The sequence below is a fragment of the Gobius niger genome (genome assembly GCF_951799975.1).
Source record: "Gobius niger genome assembly, chromosome: 12".
In the NCBI taxonomy this organism is placed as follows: Eukaryota; Metazoa; Chordata; class Actinopteri; order Gobiiformes; family Gobiidae; genus Gobius; species Gobius niger.
The window spans coordinates 29,748,479-29,766,648 of NC_136863.1; the positions used below are offsets into that span (position 1 = coordinate 29,748,479).

Here is an 18,170-nt window from a genome sequence, read left to right on the forward strand (position 1 = left end):
CAACCTGACACACATCTCTTATTACTCATAACTGCAACTACCAAGTCAACCATATAAACATGAGCCAACGCATCTGGCGCAGTTCTGCCCTTACTGTAAACGCTTCCAGTCCGTGTTTACTCGGATGTTGGTGGGTGCGCACGCTCATCCTGCTCCTTCCACGCCCCGCCCTGCTCTCGAGGACTCCCCTCTCGTGTGAAGCCTGGGAGGAGCCCCCTGCGATGGCGTCACGGCTGCCCTCCCCTTCCCCAATCGATCATTTACATTTTCTATGGGTCCCGACTAGTGGTGGTGTAGCCGTGTATCCAGACAGCCCGTGCGTAAAAACAAAAAACCCCACGGAGCACTTTCCAAGCTCCTCATCGCAAACCCGTGTGGCAACTGTACACCCATGCGTGGCCCGGGACCGCTTTGCTCGCTTTAAAAATTCACGAAGTTGACTTGGACACTTTGTAAAGAGGTAGGTGTGTGCGTCTCGTGTGTGCTCGCCTTCTTCTTTCTCCTCCTCCGTACAGCAAAGCAAAGCAAAGCGAGCCGCTGGGAAGGAGCACTAACAAAGCGGCACGTTGTAACGGTCCGCTGGCTCCAATCGCTTTCAAAAACAAAAAGTGTCTTGTTTACGGATTTTAAAAACCTGAAGCACAGTCCTCAGATGTGCGGGCGTGGGAGCGAGATTGGTCGGGTGTTCATTGTCCTGTCTTTTGTTGTAAAGCGCATGATGACTGTAGTGGCCAGCGGGACAGTTGAGTGGAGGTGTTGAGATTGGGGAGATCGGACTGTCGATTCCGCCTGTTGTTTTCGCTTTGTCCCGCAAGAAAAGTGATTCCAAAATACAGTGCCAGACTAGTGTGGCATCTAAGCGCGCTTTTGTAGACTGATTTTGGGGAAGGTAAACTCGGCTGAGGACGCAGCACAAAGCAGCTCAACAACAAACAAAAACGTAACATTTGTATTAAGGTGAGAGAACTTGCCCATCTTCTACAATTGGGTCGCCTGCTGTAAACAGTGCGTTTTTTTCTTTTCTTTTTTTTTTTTTCGATCATCCCAGCACATGGTTTGGGTGAGGCGTTTCGAGCCCCCGGGTGCTGTCATCATTCAAGAGCCAACTGTCACGAGCATTTGTCCGGGCAAGCCTCTGCGATCGTCAGAAATGTGCCAAATGGCTCCGAGAGTTTTTGATGACTTGGCCGGGGCTTTTCAAGTTTGTGGAGTTTACGCAGAGACAAGTTGGTCTAGTTTTTATTGTGATTAAGAAAGAGAGCTTTGTGAAGAGAGAAGTTGCTCAAGAGCATGTGGATAGCTGGGGTTGTCACATTTCGAATATTGGTCATGATTTTTGAAAGATGAAACAGTGAAATTGAACTTAAATTCTGAACTAAAGAGAATACAGATGAGTGTCGCGCCTTTAGTATAAAACCTACTAGCTCTGTTTTGAAAAGCATTGTGATTCTTGTGTTAGTTTCTCATTTTTCAGCCTTCATTTAACTGTGCCCTCCGCACGTGTTGAAAATATGTGCAGTGAATGGAAACTTGATTTAAATTGCAAATAAAGTTCTAGCGATTCTGCCTCTCTCAAGTTGGATGTAGATTTTGTGACATCCCTACTGCTCTTGTGAAATAGAGGCGAACAGCTTTATGGTCGGGATCAGAAAAGTAGTGTGAAAGAGTTGGGTGCACGCCTGCAGGGAGGGGCACCGTGAGCACATGTGGTAGTCATTTGGATCGGGGAGTTTGTCGAATGTCTTACATGTGTTTTGTGATGTGGGACCCTCCTCTCTTTCTCTTCCCTCTGTCTCTCCCCCGAGTGTGTTTTGCGTTTCCCGTCCAGAGCATGCTGTCACTGCCTGGCCGCCGGTGAGTCAAGTTTTGTTTCCCTCGCCGCCTGCCAAAGGAATGCGCTTGTTCTTGAGGAATGTGGGACTTAATGTACTTGGAGTTTTCCATTTCGGTTCAAAGTCGCTCAAAAGGTTGGCCGATATTGTTCCGAATAGGGATGTCACGATTCTGTGTTTTTTTTTGAGTCACGAATATTGTGAGTGAAATGATTGCAATTTTTAACCAACACAGCTGCACAAGGTTCTTTTGGGACTCTTCCTTTGGCAACGTTATGCAGTGATCACACTAAAATGATGCGATTTTCCCTCTGCACGTTGGATTATTTAACGTGCTGCTGACCTCATGTGTTTTGGCATTTGCTATGACTCATAAGACGTGACGGTGGTTCACGGTCGGTCCTTAAATTCTTAGATTAACTCACATTGAGCTTTTTTTATGAGCTTGTTGTTGTAAAAATTGGTTAATCTTGACATCCCTAGTTCCGAAACACATCTATTGCAATAGCTGACCAAATATCCGCATGGCAAGAAGCTACAAGATATGGCGAAATCGCTGAAGTTTCTTATTTTGACTGAGATTTGCATATTGTTTTTCGACATAGTCTAAAGCAATATGTTTCATCCAGGGAGTATCCATAGTAGAACAGGTTAAAGGGACTATACAGAGTTTAAAAATGTTAAAATTAAAGGAATAGGCCACCGTTTTTACATACTGAGATATGTTCTTACCTTAGCTTTGACGAGTTCATTAGGACCTGTCTGATCTTCACCCGTGCCTTCAGTCACGTAAACACAGCGCAGACGGCGTTAGCATTTAGCCTCTCCCTCTCTCCACTATAGCTCCAAAACAGGTCAAGATAGAAGCTACCAAGCTCTTCCACGTTTTCCCTATTTAAATATGGTTACGTGAAGTGTTCCACTACAAGTATAATTACACAAAATTAAACAATGTGGATTATCTAAGCGGATAAAAGGGGGAACTATATTGTAAGGCGTAATAATACCAGGAGTAGTTCGAAATCCGCGCAGTAATCTTCACTTTACTGCGCAGTAATCTTCACTTTACTGTGCGGATGCCAAATTACTCCTGGTATTATTATGCCTTACAATATAGTCCCCCCTTTTATCCGCTTAGAAAATTCACACATAACCATATTTAAATAGGGAAAACGTGGAAGAGCTTGTTAGCTTCTATCTTGACCAGTTTTGGAGCTATAGAGGAGAGCAGGAGAGGCTAAATGCTAACGCCGTCTGCGCTGTGTTTACGTGACTGAAGGCACGGGTGAAGATCAGACAGGTCCTAAAGAACTCGTCAAAGCTAAGGTAAGAACATATCTCAGTATGTAAAAACGGTGGCCTATTCCTTTAAGTATTTTCCTCCCCCTACATGTTTCAGCAATGTCCTAATGTGTAGAATGAGCTCAGACCTGTTCACCACAACGGCCTCTAAAATCCTGCACTGTCACTCAAAAAGATGATAATTCGGGTCTGAAGTGCTGTCATGCATGAGCTTAATATAGAAGGTGCAGTTACACGCACGACCTGAGGTGGCAGTAGTCAGTATAAAATGGCTAACTTGCATCTAGCCCCTTTAAATCATCAACTGGACTGGGTTTTGGTTACGTTGAGAACATTTCGCTTCTAGTCACAGAAGCTTCTTCTTAGCTCTTAGGTCATAAAAGACACTATTTCCCAAACTGGAGTGGACTAAATGAGACCCACTTTCCTCCCAGGGAAGAGTTTGCCAGTTTTAGATCCTTCTTCCTGGGAGGAGCCTGGGTCTTATTTAGTCCACTCCAGTTTGGGAAATAGTGTCTTTTATGACCTAAGAGCTAAGAAGAAGCTTCTGTGACTAGAAGCGAAACGTCCTCAACTTAACCAAAACCCAGTCCAGTTGATGATTTAACCTTTTCTAGTGTAGTCTAAAGTAGGGCTGAAAGATCTTACATCGTTATCGTTTTGATATCGAGATATGAACATTCAAAATATTAAAATCGAAAAAGCAAGATATAAACGATGTAGATTTTCATCAATAAAATGGACCTCTTTTGTAGTTTTCACCTAACCCATTGTTAAATCGTATCGATATCGAGATATCTGGGATGAAGATTGAGATCTGCAACTTTGTCCATATCGTTCAGCCCTAGTCTAAAGCCACATGACACATGGCAACTTTTAAAATGTGCAAAAGTTCAGTTTGAGTTTGGCTTTCCCTAATTCACTGCCATGTTATTCTAGTTTCCTATGTTTTATAAGTCTCGCTTTGGCCTGATTTCCTAAGTCTTGTCTAGGCACAGTTTGATGGAAAACCAAATAGCTTCCTGTGGTTATGTTTACTATGTTTCTACCATCAAAATGAGCACTTTGAAAACCTTTGCCACCACTTCTGCATCGCCTGCACTCGCGCTGCTCTTCGGGATCCAGATTCCATTTAAGACGCCAGACGAGGACTTTTCAAACAGCCGGTTATATGCGGACGTCAGATCACCCGGTGGTTACTGCAAATTGCATGTTTCTATTACTACCAGTGGATCTACATGAAGGGCCTCGCTGACCCGGGGCAGCCCTGTGTATTTGTGTACTGGCACAACCGCAGTAGTACAGTATTGACCGTCTTCTCTCCTCTGGTCTGCGTGCTCCATAGATCCCCGTTAGTCAGCAGATCCTCCAGACCACAGCCGAGCCTGCTGGTGTGTGTTCCTTCATCACTCGCTCTGAAACAGCCCCGCTTAACTCCAGCCGAACCCTCACTTATACTCCAGGCGGTTTCCCCTGTAATGAGCTGTGTCAACAAAGGCTGAGCGCACCAGTCTGGGCCGCTTCGAATGCTTCCTTTGTCGAGGAGAGTGGAGCGTGTTTATTTTGTCTTGCTTTTGAGTGCATTTTTCACAGTTTAACACCTGATGCTTATCGTTGCAAACCCTCCGCAGAGGAAAGTGTGTAGTTATTGGATGTTTGCATGTTCTCCTTGTGGCTGAATGGATTTCCCTTTGGTGCTCAACATTCCTCCATCAAGGAGAAAGATCGGCATATATTCAGTCTGCGGTGAAAAGATCAGTAGTTGCCGATGAGGCACTTGAGGTGACAGTACCAACAAAGATAACGCAAGCTGAATGAAATTATGAATATCTTTGCAATAGGGCCGATTGTTTTGGTAATCGATTAATCTGCAGATTATTTTTTACGAATAGTCTTATCAATTGCTTGGCTGTGAAAGGCACATGAAAATTGTATATAATTCCAAACTTTTTTCTAAAATAAAGCTAAAGTGATGCTGCTTGAGGACGTGTTGATGGAGGAACTCGAAGAGAATGTTTGTAGGAGGCTCTTTTTGCTTATAAAGTAAAGTTACTTCAGCTGAACTTGGTTTGCTCAAAGCACAAGTTTGTGTGAACAGGCCATTCCTCATTTGAAACCTAAGAACCTCCAGAGTTCAGCCGTCGAGCTGTGGTGACTGGAGGCTGCACTGGCACTGACTGGGACTTTTATCAAGTGAGAAAGAGTCCTTTTATGTTTATTTCCTAACTGGTTTAAACTACTGAATCAGGCAACTATAAGAGCGGAGATCATTCTGCTTTCTGAATAATATTCTGACCATATTTATGAAATTTACAATGTACATTTGTACTTAAAAAAGTCATTTTTCAACAAACATACTACATTTCCGTGTTGTTTTTGCTCTTTTTAGTCTTAGAAAACCATTAATCCAACTTGTCAAATAGTTGATTTGTTATTCCAGCCCAACTTCTAATATTTACACATTTTAGAGAATATAGGAGGAAGGGAGAGAGAGCAGCTTCCTGGCAGCCTAGTGGATGGAGCTGTTCTTCAGCCGGCTGGACCTGGCTCATATACTCCCCAGTCTAATGTCTATAACATTGCCTACAGGGCTAACTTTCTACCTGTAACTGAAATATTGACCATGTCCCCCATCTCCTCATCATCTCTTAATCATTTGGTTGTAATTTATCAATGTGCAGTTTCTTTTTAAATGTTCTCAAATGAATCTCAGCCGCTGATGCTTTGATGAATGGATAAGCGTTCAATTTCGGACCTTTACCACAACAAACAATGCTAATGATGTTAATGATTATCTTTTCAGGGACTACACATAGAATAACCCAGTTACACATCAGCAATCCAAAGTTGTGCATTTTCTCAAAAAGGTCTCATCTCTGAAATAGTTTAGTTTAACGGCCTTGAATTCGTAAAAGTAGCCACATATTTTTCTTTTAGGTTCTTAGTGAAAAGTGAAAAGATGGAAGACAATTGTGGCTTCCTGCGATATGGATTCTCCGTCACGTAATAACGCGATAAAGATACTATTTTGGCCGTTTGTTGTGCAAACCCTGCTATTGATATCACGGGCCTTGACAAATGTGCGTCATGTAGAAGTATTGTTGTACTTCTCATGGGCTATTGTTGGCAGAGGCTGAAAGGGGAAGAACCAAATTGGCTTTTATGGAGGGTTTTATGGCTTTATTCCAAGGGCTCCATATGCACAGATCTCTTATCATAATGACTCGATCATCAGACGCAAACAGGACTACAGTTTCTATTGAAGACGATTGCCCCAATACATCTTTGGAGTTTTTATGTCATACATGACTTCCCTTTGCCTTGTTGTACTCATTCTTTGGTAGGATTTCCCACATCGGCAGAGGCCTCATGATGACTTACACTTCAGTCAGCACAGATGGGCTCGCAGTAAATCTCTTCTTTTGTTTTGCTCGCGCTGTTGTTAAGCGTGTTTTGTTGTTTTTCTCTCTCACACACCCATGCCCCCCCCCCCTCATCCTCCCCCTTTCTTCATTTTTTTTCCTGTGGCCATTTCAAATGTTATGATGCAACACAAACACGAGCGCTGCGATCCGCGGATCCGGGTATCATGGGGTGGGGGCAAAGCATGTGTTTGCATATTGGGCTGCGGTTTTGGTCACCACGGTTACGTGGCTATGACAACATTGTTTTTGGTATTGCACTTTCAGATGGAGAGCAGGCTTGCTTTCCATAAGTGGCATTCAAGTATCAAAAATGCTGACGTTTTGATCTCGTTCATGGTTCATGTCTCTGTCATTCCTGGGCCTATACACATGAAACAAGGACTGGCACAAGTTCATTGTCTTCTCGTTCACAACTAAATGGGAAAAAGGTTCACTGCAGGATTATAAACTTGTGGCATCTTTCAGTAGTACAGCAGAGATTCCCCTCATTCCTTTGTTCGCTGGAATTTTCACCGATTTTTGGGGGGATTTGAGGCAAGTGTTTGTAAATTAAAATGGCTTTAAAAGTACATAATTTGACTTGCTGCCACCTGTAAACCTCCTGTGACAGTTGAAAATAATTTAAACCACAAAATTAAAGGCCCTGTACCAGATTTTTGTTGTTGTGCACGAAGGGGTAAAGACGGAGTGCGAACATTTTAAATGGTTGGGCTAGTTGTGGTCCAAAGTTACTCATTCATAACTCTTCTAACCCATTTCTAACCCATGTAAGCACATTTCACAGCTTTCAGGGAACAATACTGTCCCGGTCTTGTAAACAACAACTAGCTTACAAGTTCACAATCAATAAAAATGAAGGGGCACAGCACACGAAGGTCTTCTAACACAGCAAATTCGCTAAAACTTCTCAATGCTGGCCCCTTCCCTCCATCTGAAATGACAAAGCCCGTTGATAAAGCACGTGTTTACACTTGGCTGCGGTTTTGGTCGCCACGGTTACAGCATTGGTTATGACGCCATGTTGTTTTGGTGTTGCGTTTCAGATAAAGAGCTCGCCTGTTTTCCGTCATAGTCTTAACTCGCCTGAAGGATCCGGCCGCTCCAGCCAGGAATGTGCGCGTCGGAAAAAAAAGATTGCGCGTATTGATTATTGCGTCGGTTTTTGCTGAAGGCTCGATCACAATAAGCCCTCCATTACCGCGCGGGGCACTTTCTGTCATCCTGCCCACTTTGGATTTGAAACGCTTTGCCTCTTGCGGCCGGTTAGGTTGGGAGTCGTTGGGAGAGCGGGGAGCCAGAGCACGGTGGAATTGAATTAGGCTCCGCGTAAGTCGGTATCAAGATGTATGATGTTTTAAGACTCATTTATAAAAGACGGGAAGGGACGCTTTGTTGGTGGGCATGGGCAGTATGACCACATGATTGCTGGTTTGAATAAGAACATGATGTCATCGAAGGAACAGTCCAATGTATCTCTTTCATTACAATTCATTTTCAATTTCATTTTTAAAGTAGCTTTTTTTTTTCTTCTATGAACAGTTTAAATCAGGTTTTAATCAGTTCATTCTTTCCACTCTGAAAACGCTCCAGTGAAAGTTTCCAGTGACGTGGTGAATGTGGTGGACTCTGATCGCGATGCAGTTTTGGTCTCACTGTTCCGCTCACTTGACGTCTGCTTTTGATACCATAGATCAGTGATTCCAGTCTTTTTCTGTCTCACATACCCCTTGAGTCTTTCATTTCTACTCAAAGTACCCCTTGCCTCGAGAGTGTAGCCATTCGTTTTAGAAAATGATCCATTAAAGTTGGATTTATTGCCATTTAGTTGTGTTCTGTCTTAAAAATAAAGCAAGATTCAATCCTTTTACCTGGAAAACATCATGAAAAAGAACTTTCTTTTAGAATGATATTCAAATACTGTTCAGTTTCACCTTAATTTTAGATGTGAAATTATTCCAAGTACCCTCTGCTAAGTGCTCATGTATCCCCTGGGGGTCCCCGTACCCCTGTTTGGGAAACACTGCCACAGATTACAGTGTGTTGATAGATTGGCCTGAATCGGAGATGGGGTTTTTCAGATCTGTCCCCAGGGTTTTTCCTTTTATTTAAAGGAAGAACTTTGGATGTTGCTATCAATATTATATATATATTATATAATATAACATGGATATGCAAACCTGTGGTGTGGAGTTCCCCAGGGTTCTGTTCTGGGGTCTGTTTTGTTTTACACAGATGACATTCAGTTGCATTGTTCTTTCAGTGAGTCAGAGTTTCATTTTTTGTCCGCGTGTCGTGCATGAAAAACTTTCCATCTTCGAACTACTTACTGAAAAACCCGAATAACAGAAATTCGAATCATTGTTCCTGATGATAAAAAAAAGATCTTATCTCATCCTAGTGTGCTGGGCTTGTCCATTAAAACCAGCCTCAGTAAACAGGCCAAACCGTTACACCCATTGCATCATCTCAAATCTTTGCCAGATTCTCTAAAAGAGCTCCCCGATGCTTTGCCCTGAATTGAGATATTGAGAAACATGGGATCAAATGAAGCCCTGCTATGGGCTCTTTACAATGTCATGTTATAAATGGAAATATATACCTGTAACATGGATGGTGTAGCTTGTGACCGTGTGTAAGATATTAATAGTAGGTGCATGACTGAGACAAAACCAAACAAAAGGCAATACACTTACATAGTACTGTAAACTATCTAACATGAACTAGTGGAACTAATGAGTTAAACCGTGAACAAAAGTAGCCTGTATTGACACGTGACTATAATGAACAGGGATAAAAAGAAAATGTAGAAACCGTTTTTGGAGTTGTTTTGTTTTTGCAGAAACAAAAAAAAAGCTTACAGGGACTTGTATGTTTATTGAATTGTTTAATATTTTATTGTATGTTTCATAAAACCGTCTTAATTGACATTATTTTTTATTTTATTTTTATTTTAAGTAGTTTATATCCTATTTGAAGCCGTAAAAACATTTTTTTCCAACACAAAGTGATCTGGTCATGTTTCCTGTCCTGCCTTTGCCGTAGCATTTACCAAAAACCGATGACATCTATTGACCGTCTTATTGTGTTTCTTTACAGCATGTCGTGTTAAAACCAGCGTAAACATCCTTTGTTGCTTTGTTTCTTGCATACCTGCCTTTGAGCCCATCGCGAGCCTGTCTGGTTGCCCACAGTAACGGTTGTTATTGGGGTCCTCTCTGCAACAGCATGTAAACAAAGGAGCGCCTGCCCAGTCCGCCTGGGTGTGCTCTGCGGCCAATCACGCCGGAGCCTCCGACCGGGCTCCACCAATCGGTTGTCGGGAGGGGGGCGGTCCGCCGCTCCGGACGGGGAAACGGTAGCGGAGCACAAAGCTTTGAATGTGCAATTGGAGCAGACAGGGGAGCAGTAACAAAGACTGAACGGCACCTCACGTCGCGCTGCCAGACAGGATGGCCGTCGGGTCTTAGAAGCAGGAACGGGCCACTAAATGCTAAGGTTTTGGTGTAATTAAGCGAACTTTGAGGATGTTATGAGCTAACAACGATGTGCAGGAGCCAGTGTGGTCAGTGGCTATCACTCTCTGAAGGAGGTTGCTTTGTTGGCCAATATACATGGGATAAATGTACAACCAGCATGTGATGTTTTAACTAGCCCCTTCAAATAAATGCTTTTTAGAAAATGTAAATAGAGGATTTTGATGCAGGAAGAGTCTTTTCTTTCATAAGTTCCTGTTCCCTGGAGTCTAGACAACAAAGAGCACCTTGCACTTTGATATTTGCCTTAGTAGTTTAGTGTAGGTCCAGTAAGACGCCACTCCTGAAATAATCATTTTAGCTACAACACTTTACGGACACTGAACTCTCACTCTGAGCCTGACTTTGATATCCAAGAACTATCTTACCTGTCTTCCATTGCAACTCCTCGCCTTTGTCTCTCTCTCTGTCCTAGCACGCCACGCTCCTCCTAGCCAAATCATTACACGCTTATTAAAAACGCAAACTCCGGACTAGACTCAAACACGAGCTAATCTAAACTCCACAGTGTCCCAGCAGAGAGCAGAGCCATACCATAACCCATAACCCTTACTAGAGTGAAAGAAATAACACAAAACACACCAATATACTCATTTTTAAACAAATAAATCCACGTGAGAAAGTCGTCTACAAACCACTGAACTACTGCTGCTTTGTATCTGCTTTGATTGGGAAAAGTTTGTGTTTTCTTTAGTTTTTTTTTTACATGACAATGCGTGGAAAAAGAGAGGATATTCTAACTGAGTAGCTACATAGTGTCATCGTCATAACAATCAGCTGAAAGGCAGGGCTGAACCATACTGAAGTAACTTGCGATATGCCATACAACTAGGGCTGAAGGATATATCGTATCGATATCGAGATATGAACGTTCAAGATCTCAATATCGCAAAAGAAAAATATATTGTTATCGTGTTTATAACGAGATATGAACATTCAAAATATATAATTTCAAAAAAGCAAGATATAAACGATATAGATTTTCATCAATAAAACTGCACTCTTTAGTATTGTTTTAGTTTTTCTGAAAATGCTTTCTGTTTTCTCCTAACCCATAGTTATATCGTCTTGTATCGATATCGAGATATTAAGTTTTGTCCCATTCAGCCCCACATACCACATAATATTGCGATATTTCACTAAACCATATGTTCTATTCTATTTTTTGCGATATATGCCCCTAAAAAGGCTTAAACAAATTGTATTATCGCTGCTCCCTGTCCTGTTGATAGGTCAAAGGTGATCCCATCCCGGGAACTCAGTAATCAAAATCATTTCCCAGTTTCCCAGTGAATAATTATGAGACCACATGAAGACGGCATACGACTTAGTTATTGCTCCAGACCGGGAAAGGTATGTTGTTGTCTTGCCTGCTATATTCCGTTCAAATCCACTTCTCGTCTCCTGTAAAGCGAATGCGTCTGACCAGGCTAATGTCTGTTCCCGGCCTTTTGAACTCAAACAGCCCATAAAGTGTCTGGCAAGAGTACAGAAGTGGTCCGGCCCCTTTGTGGAAACTGAAACGGTCACTCCCTGCGATGACTCGAGCGTAGAAAACCAGGGCGTGTGCCACTTGCTCCTCGCAGTTGTGCCACCAGCTGTCCGGCCCGTATCTCCACGTGTGCATCTGAAGCATGTGCTGGGAGTCGGCTGTGGTGGACGTTGAAGCAGCGTTTTGTATGTGACTGACAGGTGTGGCCCAACAGCATCCCCCCCCCTGCTGACCCCCTCATGTGCTGCCCAGTGTCCATGAGTAAGCACTTTGATGCCCGCCCGAAATAGAAAGCCTCTGCCTCTCAACACCGATGACATGTTTGGGACTTTTTCTGGGGTTAGCGGTTTTGTAAAATGATCCATTTTCTTTGAGATTGTGATAAGATTAGCTATATAGATTTAGTTCGAAGTGCAGGTGGCAACGCACGTCCAAGAGTGTTAAGAGGAGCTTGAAATTCATGAATCGCAATGTGTCATATGTGGCAACAAGGCAAAATATATGAAAATCTCAGAGGTCTTGCATCTGACAACATGTTTTGCCAACACAGCCTAAACAGAACCATGGTGTAATGTCAAAAGTTCAGTTTCAGGCCTGATTCATTTTTAATTTATTTAAGTTGATCATGGAAAGAACTGCTTGCAATTTTTGTTCAACCGTCCTATATCATAGTAAAAAAGAAATTAACAGGGCTGGGACTAGGGCTCACAATTACAAAATACATTGTTCTATAAATGAAAGGTAAACATAAATTATTTGGCTCAATATTTATCGTCATGTCATATCGTCATTGCATGTTTTGTCACATTTTTCTCATGCAATACTTTATTTCTTAGGGCTAGAGTTAGTTTCTGGAGCTTTCAAAGGTAGGGTTGGGCGATGTTCCCTTTTTTAAAGACATTTACATAGCCTATATATACGCTGCATCTTATTTATGTTAGGAAAAATGTGAGATTGCAGGATAAATGGATCTAAACTAAGCCTGATCTGAACAGAGTCACGGAACACGACTTTTGCAACCGAAATGTGTTAAAACTCGTTCGTAAAAGTGTGAGAGGAGAAGGACTTATTCAGAGTCATCTGCTCCTCAATACCAAGACTCTTATCACACTAATACAAATGTAAATCGGAGCTTATTATTTGCATTTGCGTATTTCTGACAGGAGGGGGCGTGGCATCACGATGGTGGCTCTCCATCGTGATGTTGCTCATTCATCACGATGGACGATGACATCGGAACAACCCTATTCAAAGGTCTTCAATAACACAATATTTCGCAATATTTTCGAGTCTCAATATATTGAACTTCAAATTCTGTTATCGCGACAGGCCTAGCTGGGACGATACACTTTTGTATTACTATAAAGAGGGTGCAATACGATACATTGTGCGAAACATTACATCCTATAACCTAAAAAGAATTATTTTGGGACATCATAACTAACTAGTTTATCCTGAATGAGTTTTGAGTACAAAGTCCGAATGACAGGTGCTTTTTAAACGTCTGGCTCTTTCGTTTAAACCAATGGCCGCTGGTTCCATGAGCGTTAAGAGCAACTTTAATGCAGTACTAAGTAACTCTTTCCCCTAGAGGCCATAAGCGGAACTGCTGGTGTCGTAGCATGTTGCGATTTTTTTAACTGAAAAGACAAAGGGACAGAGGGATATTGTACATTCAATTACACAATGGAAATATTTTTTCACTCAAACTTGGCTGTAAATACTGTTTAAAGTGGCGCCAGACCGCAGTTAGCTTTGCCCGTTAGCCTATTAGCTTCTTCTTCTGGATTCTATTCGTGTGTATTGGTTGCTCCGGTCCGGTGGCAGTCAAGTTGCAATTGCGGTTTTCTGGCCAGAGACACCAGGGGGAGATGAAAGACCCCCCAATCATCCCATCAACACTTGTATTACCCCCAGAGGGACTACGGAAAGGATTTATTCAGGTAAACAAGTTACTAAGTACTGCTTTAAAGCCTGATGCCTACTTTCTATATTCTATATTCTATATTCCACCTGTGATAACGCTGGGTTAGCCACAATCACAGGGACCAGGCGGGTTTTTGTAAAGAACATTTTTGAAATCTCATATTTGAAGGCCGGACTTTGATTGACAGGCCGTTAGCATTAGAGCTAATGGCGCAGCTACGACCGAACTATGTGACACGTGAGGGTCACTCCGAAAGTGGTATCAACAATCAACACTAACTTTAAGTAAAAAAACAAGTGTATTGCTTTTTTTGAGTTTGGAATCAAAGTATTGCGATACGTTGCAATTATCACAACCAAAACATATCGCGATATATTGCAAAACAATATCTTCTCCCAGGCCTCTACTTTTAAGATATGTTTTGTTGCATGATGTGAAATAAAAATGTGTAGAAAATAACCTTGATATTGGCGACTGGGAAGGTCTGACCACAAACAAGCGGTGAAAGTATAATCACGCCGCCACAAATAACAATTCAGCCGTCAAGCTAGGCTATCGTATTTGAAATGGTTTCGTACATATTGGATTTACGTGTCCTCGCAATGTTCCAGACAGCAATCGCCCTGTCTTTGTCAGAGTCACGCTGTTGTAGCTGTATCTGTGTCAGTATGCCCAGTGTTTTTGCTCCCTCATGACATTCCAGCAGCATGACTCCTCCGCTGCCGAGTGCCCTGAAAGCCCTCTCATTCACTGGGCGCCCTTGTCCAAGCCCGGGGCCCGGGGCGTGTAGCTGCGCGCTCGCCCCGTCAAGTCAGCACGAATCTCAATGCAGGTCCGTAACTGTAGGTCCACAATATCGCAAGCTGACACAGGCAGAGAAGCTTTGCATACAGAGACATTGTTCATACGTTCCATGGGGGGGGGGGTTCCTGCTTCTCAGGGCAGGAACGAAAGACCCATGCAAGACGAGGGCATGTGAAATCTGCGAATTTCAGCTCAGCATTCATTTGTGTTTAAAAAAAGAAAGTGTGTGGGGGGGGGGGGGGGAAAGGGACATCTATTGTGCATTTAACTGCCGCGGATTTCTGTACGTCACTGCCCCCCACATGTGACTTGTGTTTCGTCACAGGGGCCTTGTAAAGAGGGGCCCATAGGAAATGCACTTACAGGACGTCCTTTATCACCCTGCCCCCTCCGTCCTGCTCGGTTAAAAGCCCATTCGTTTGTGTGTCTGCGTTTTAATTAGTGCCTCTGTATTGCCGGCTAAATGGCGTGGCTTCATTAGCAGGCAGGGCCACGATGGGAAGCATGGTGGGGTTCAGAAAAACTGCAGGGGATTTCATTGAAAAGTAGCACTTTCCACTTAAAATATGATTATTATAAAGGGGGTTTCATGCCGTTTTAATGGATTTTTTGGGTTACAAAACCAAGTGTAACTGCACCCAGCCCCAGCTGCAAGCAAGGTGGCTCACCCAAAGAGCCAACGCCATCTCAAATTTGCTTCAAACTTGGCCTAATTGTTGTTGATAAACCCAGCGGTCAGTGTGTGAAGTTTAGAGTCGGTGTCTTTGTAGTTTGAGACATGGTTACTGGGTGTGTCAGGCCAAAATCATGGCTTTTGCAACAACAACAAAAATGCCAAAGCTTTCCAAACGTGTGCTCTTTTTGTTCGACTCATCGTGGAGTTCTGTGGCTTCGATCTTGTGTCTCATGTTAAAGGTTTGGTAGATGAAGATGTTTTGGGGGATTAGAGGGTGTACTTTCTGCCACTGTGCCACTTCCGCTCAAATTTGATTCCATTAACGATTGCTGCTCAAACAATCACTAATGCTCCCTCTTCTGGAAGATATATATATAATAGAGGAACCTGTCAGGGGGCGGCGACCGAGCACCAAAACGGCTCTCTCCGAAACAACAAAACGCTTCTTTGTTGCATAACCTTCAGATGGGCCAGAGCAGTAATGCAAAGCCCATTCATTCTTCCTCCCCGCTCTCCTGTCCACAATAAACTGCTGAATAATCTGTGCCCGCCCTCTATGTCTCCTTCCAGCCAATGATTGCCAAGCACTCTGTCCACTCCCCGCCCCCCTGTCCTGCCCTGCCCCGTCCTGTCCTGTTCGCCTCTCCCGTAAGGTCATCAGCTGCTCTCCTCACATCCATGTCCTCTGTGTGCGTTCAAAAAACAAATTCTAGAATCCCTTTTCGTGCTCTAATGGATCTCTGACTGGTTTCAATGTGGTTTTGGGAGTGCAAAAAAAGCAAAGTCAAAGCTGTTTCCTGGAAAAGAACATGTCAAAAGACCCGGACGTTGTGAAACATTAGCAAAATGGCTAAATTTGTCAACCATTTTAGTAATGAACTGTGCTGACGGGAAATTACCATAATCTACAAATGCAACCGTGGTCCTCTTTGCAGGTTGGCACAAGTTCAACTGCTCTGCCACCCCAGAGTGTGCATCTTTCTGTGGCTAAGGTTTCCTCTTTTAAATGTAGGCACAATGTAAAAAATATATATACACAATGCCTGACTAACAAGTCCAACACTCCACCCAAGTACCAGCCAGGCCTTCCCTGCTTATCCTCCGAGATCTGACAGGATCAGGCATAGCAAAGCGATACCATACAAGTATTTCAAGTGTTTTAGGGTGACTGGTTGGTTTTCTGGATGGAACTTCTATATAACCATTGGGACCTGTTACATCAGCAGTGAAAACCGGAAAACATTTGACCCGGGAGCGTCCTAGAGGCCACCGTGATGGAAAGTAAAGGTACCAAGCTAAAGGTGCTTTTTCACTGAATGGTCAAGCAAGCACTAATATTGCGCCTTTAGCTTTGATTACAGCATGTACTCTTTGTGGCGTTGTTTCAATGCGCTTCTGCAATGTCAAAAGCTCCAGTGTTGCATTTGTTTTGCTCCAAGATCTTGTACTGATGATGGAAGAATGCGACCACTCCGTAAAGCCTTCTCCAGCACATCCCAAAGATCCTCCATAGGGTTAAGATCTGTGACTCTGTGACGCCCGATCCATCTCACACTTCCTGAACCACTCTTTAACAATGTGTACATGCTAGCTTCGGCCCAGTATTGCAATTACTTGTAAACCCCGCAGTGCTTCTGATACAGTATAGACCTACTACAGTTTTACATGGGCCTAATGCTCTGTGCCGGTTGAGGTTGGTAAATTTCCTGTCTGTGGTGATGAATGGCTCAGATGAATGTGACGGTTGAGAGGAAAGTTGAGAGTTGAGTGTTTGTGAAAGGTTTACGAAGGTGTTTCCCTCTCGGCACAGAGTTCATACTATGACTTTGTGCTGGGCAAAATAATCATAATCAGAAACCGATTCGCATTTACTATTAGCGCTCATGAACGTAGACAAGATAGACTTTTTTTTTTTAATGAAACCACAGCTTCAACCAAAAACTTCAGGACCATTTAACACAAAAGTCTAATCCAAGCTCCAAAGAAACTAAGTACTTGACTAAGAGATTGACCAGAGCTGAGATTGAGATTCCGATAAAATTTGGATTGTTGCTGTTTCAGGGACATCTTGGAGGCTCGTAGTTAACAGACTTTGTCTAATACAGTGGTTCAAACCTGGTGGCCAGGATCCAAAAGTGGGTCGAGGGCCTTTGGAAAATATGACTCTTGATCAATTGTTTTGATAGTTTCTGATGGTCAGCCAAATGAACTGTTTCAGCTGTGGATCTCCACAGAGGATAAAAGCAATGGTGCTCATCTGTGTGTCTTCACATTGTTCTGTTGTTTTTGATCCTGATCAGTGAAGAGTTAACTGTGAAAACTTTCCCTGCTGTCTTTTTTTTTTTTTTTGGACAGGCCTGGCCCACTTTTAAGAATCAAGTGAACAAAATGCAAAACATCTACATCTTATGCATCAGAATACATATTTGTCACTCAAAAATGCACTCACAGTGGAACGAGAAGGTCATTTTATTAAATAATTGGCATAATCAGCGTTCAGATTCAAACATGCTTCATTGAAATGATGCTCAAGGGGAAATTCTTTGTTCCCATCTCCTCGTGACCCAAAAATGGAATCCTATGAAATGTTAGAAAACACCGTATCTCGCTCATTAGGAAATGGACGAAACGAAGAACGCCAAACACGACTCTTGTTTATTGGTGAAACTTCCAGGACCAGGGCTTAACGCAAACACATGTGCTGCTTCCTCCGTGGCCCCGGGGGGGAGAGGGGAAGCTCCGTGGGGCGTTCAAAAGAGGCCTGCACGCTCCAAATTGGAACCCTGCTTCAAATCTGCCCCATAAACGGCCACTTTATAGAATCTTTCATTAAAACGCTCCTTCTGGCGGCACTTCAAAGCCCCCCGTCACTCCGAGGGAACGTTGTACGAGCGTGTTCATTTAAAGCCGGGGACAAATAAAGATGTGTTTTAGTGGCAGTCTGCGTCAGAGGCACCACGGCTATTCCTGTAAACATGCACAGGACCAACGCAAGCTGGAATGGGAGTACGGCTGAGGTGCGTTCAAGTGTAAACCGAAAAGAACAACATGAGAAGTGAGAGAAAATGGGGTCAGAGATAAGGACTGTTTGACAAAGGAGGTTCTGTCTTTGTGCTTCACTCGTGTTTAACTCGGTAAATAGAGCAATAAAAGGGTGTGGTTTGGAATCCGGATTTACG

The 18,170-nt window shown here is 43.1% G+C and overlaps 1 protein-coding gene across 1 annotated transcript in view; it reads left to right on the plus strand.

Moving 5' to 3' along the window:
- Positions 1-302: 302 nt before the first annotated feature.
- fam107b (family with sequence similarity 107 member B) overlaps positions 303-18,170 on the plus strand; it is a 31,266-nt gene continuing 13,398 nt past the window's right edge. The window contains exon 1 of the mRNA XM_079567839.1: positions 303-460. The gene's annotated coding sequence lies outside the window, so the exon portion shown is untranslated. The remainder of the gene's footprint in view (positions 461-18,170) is intronic.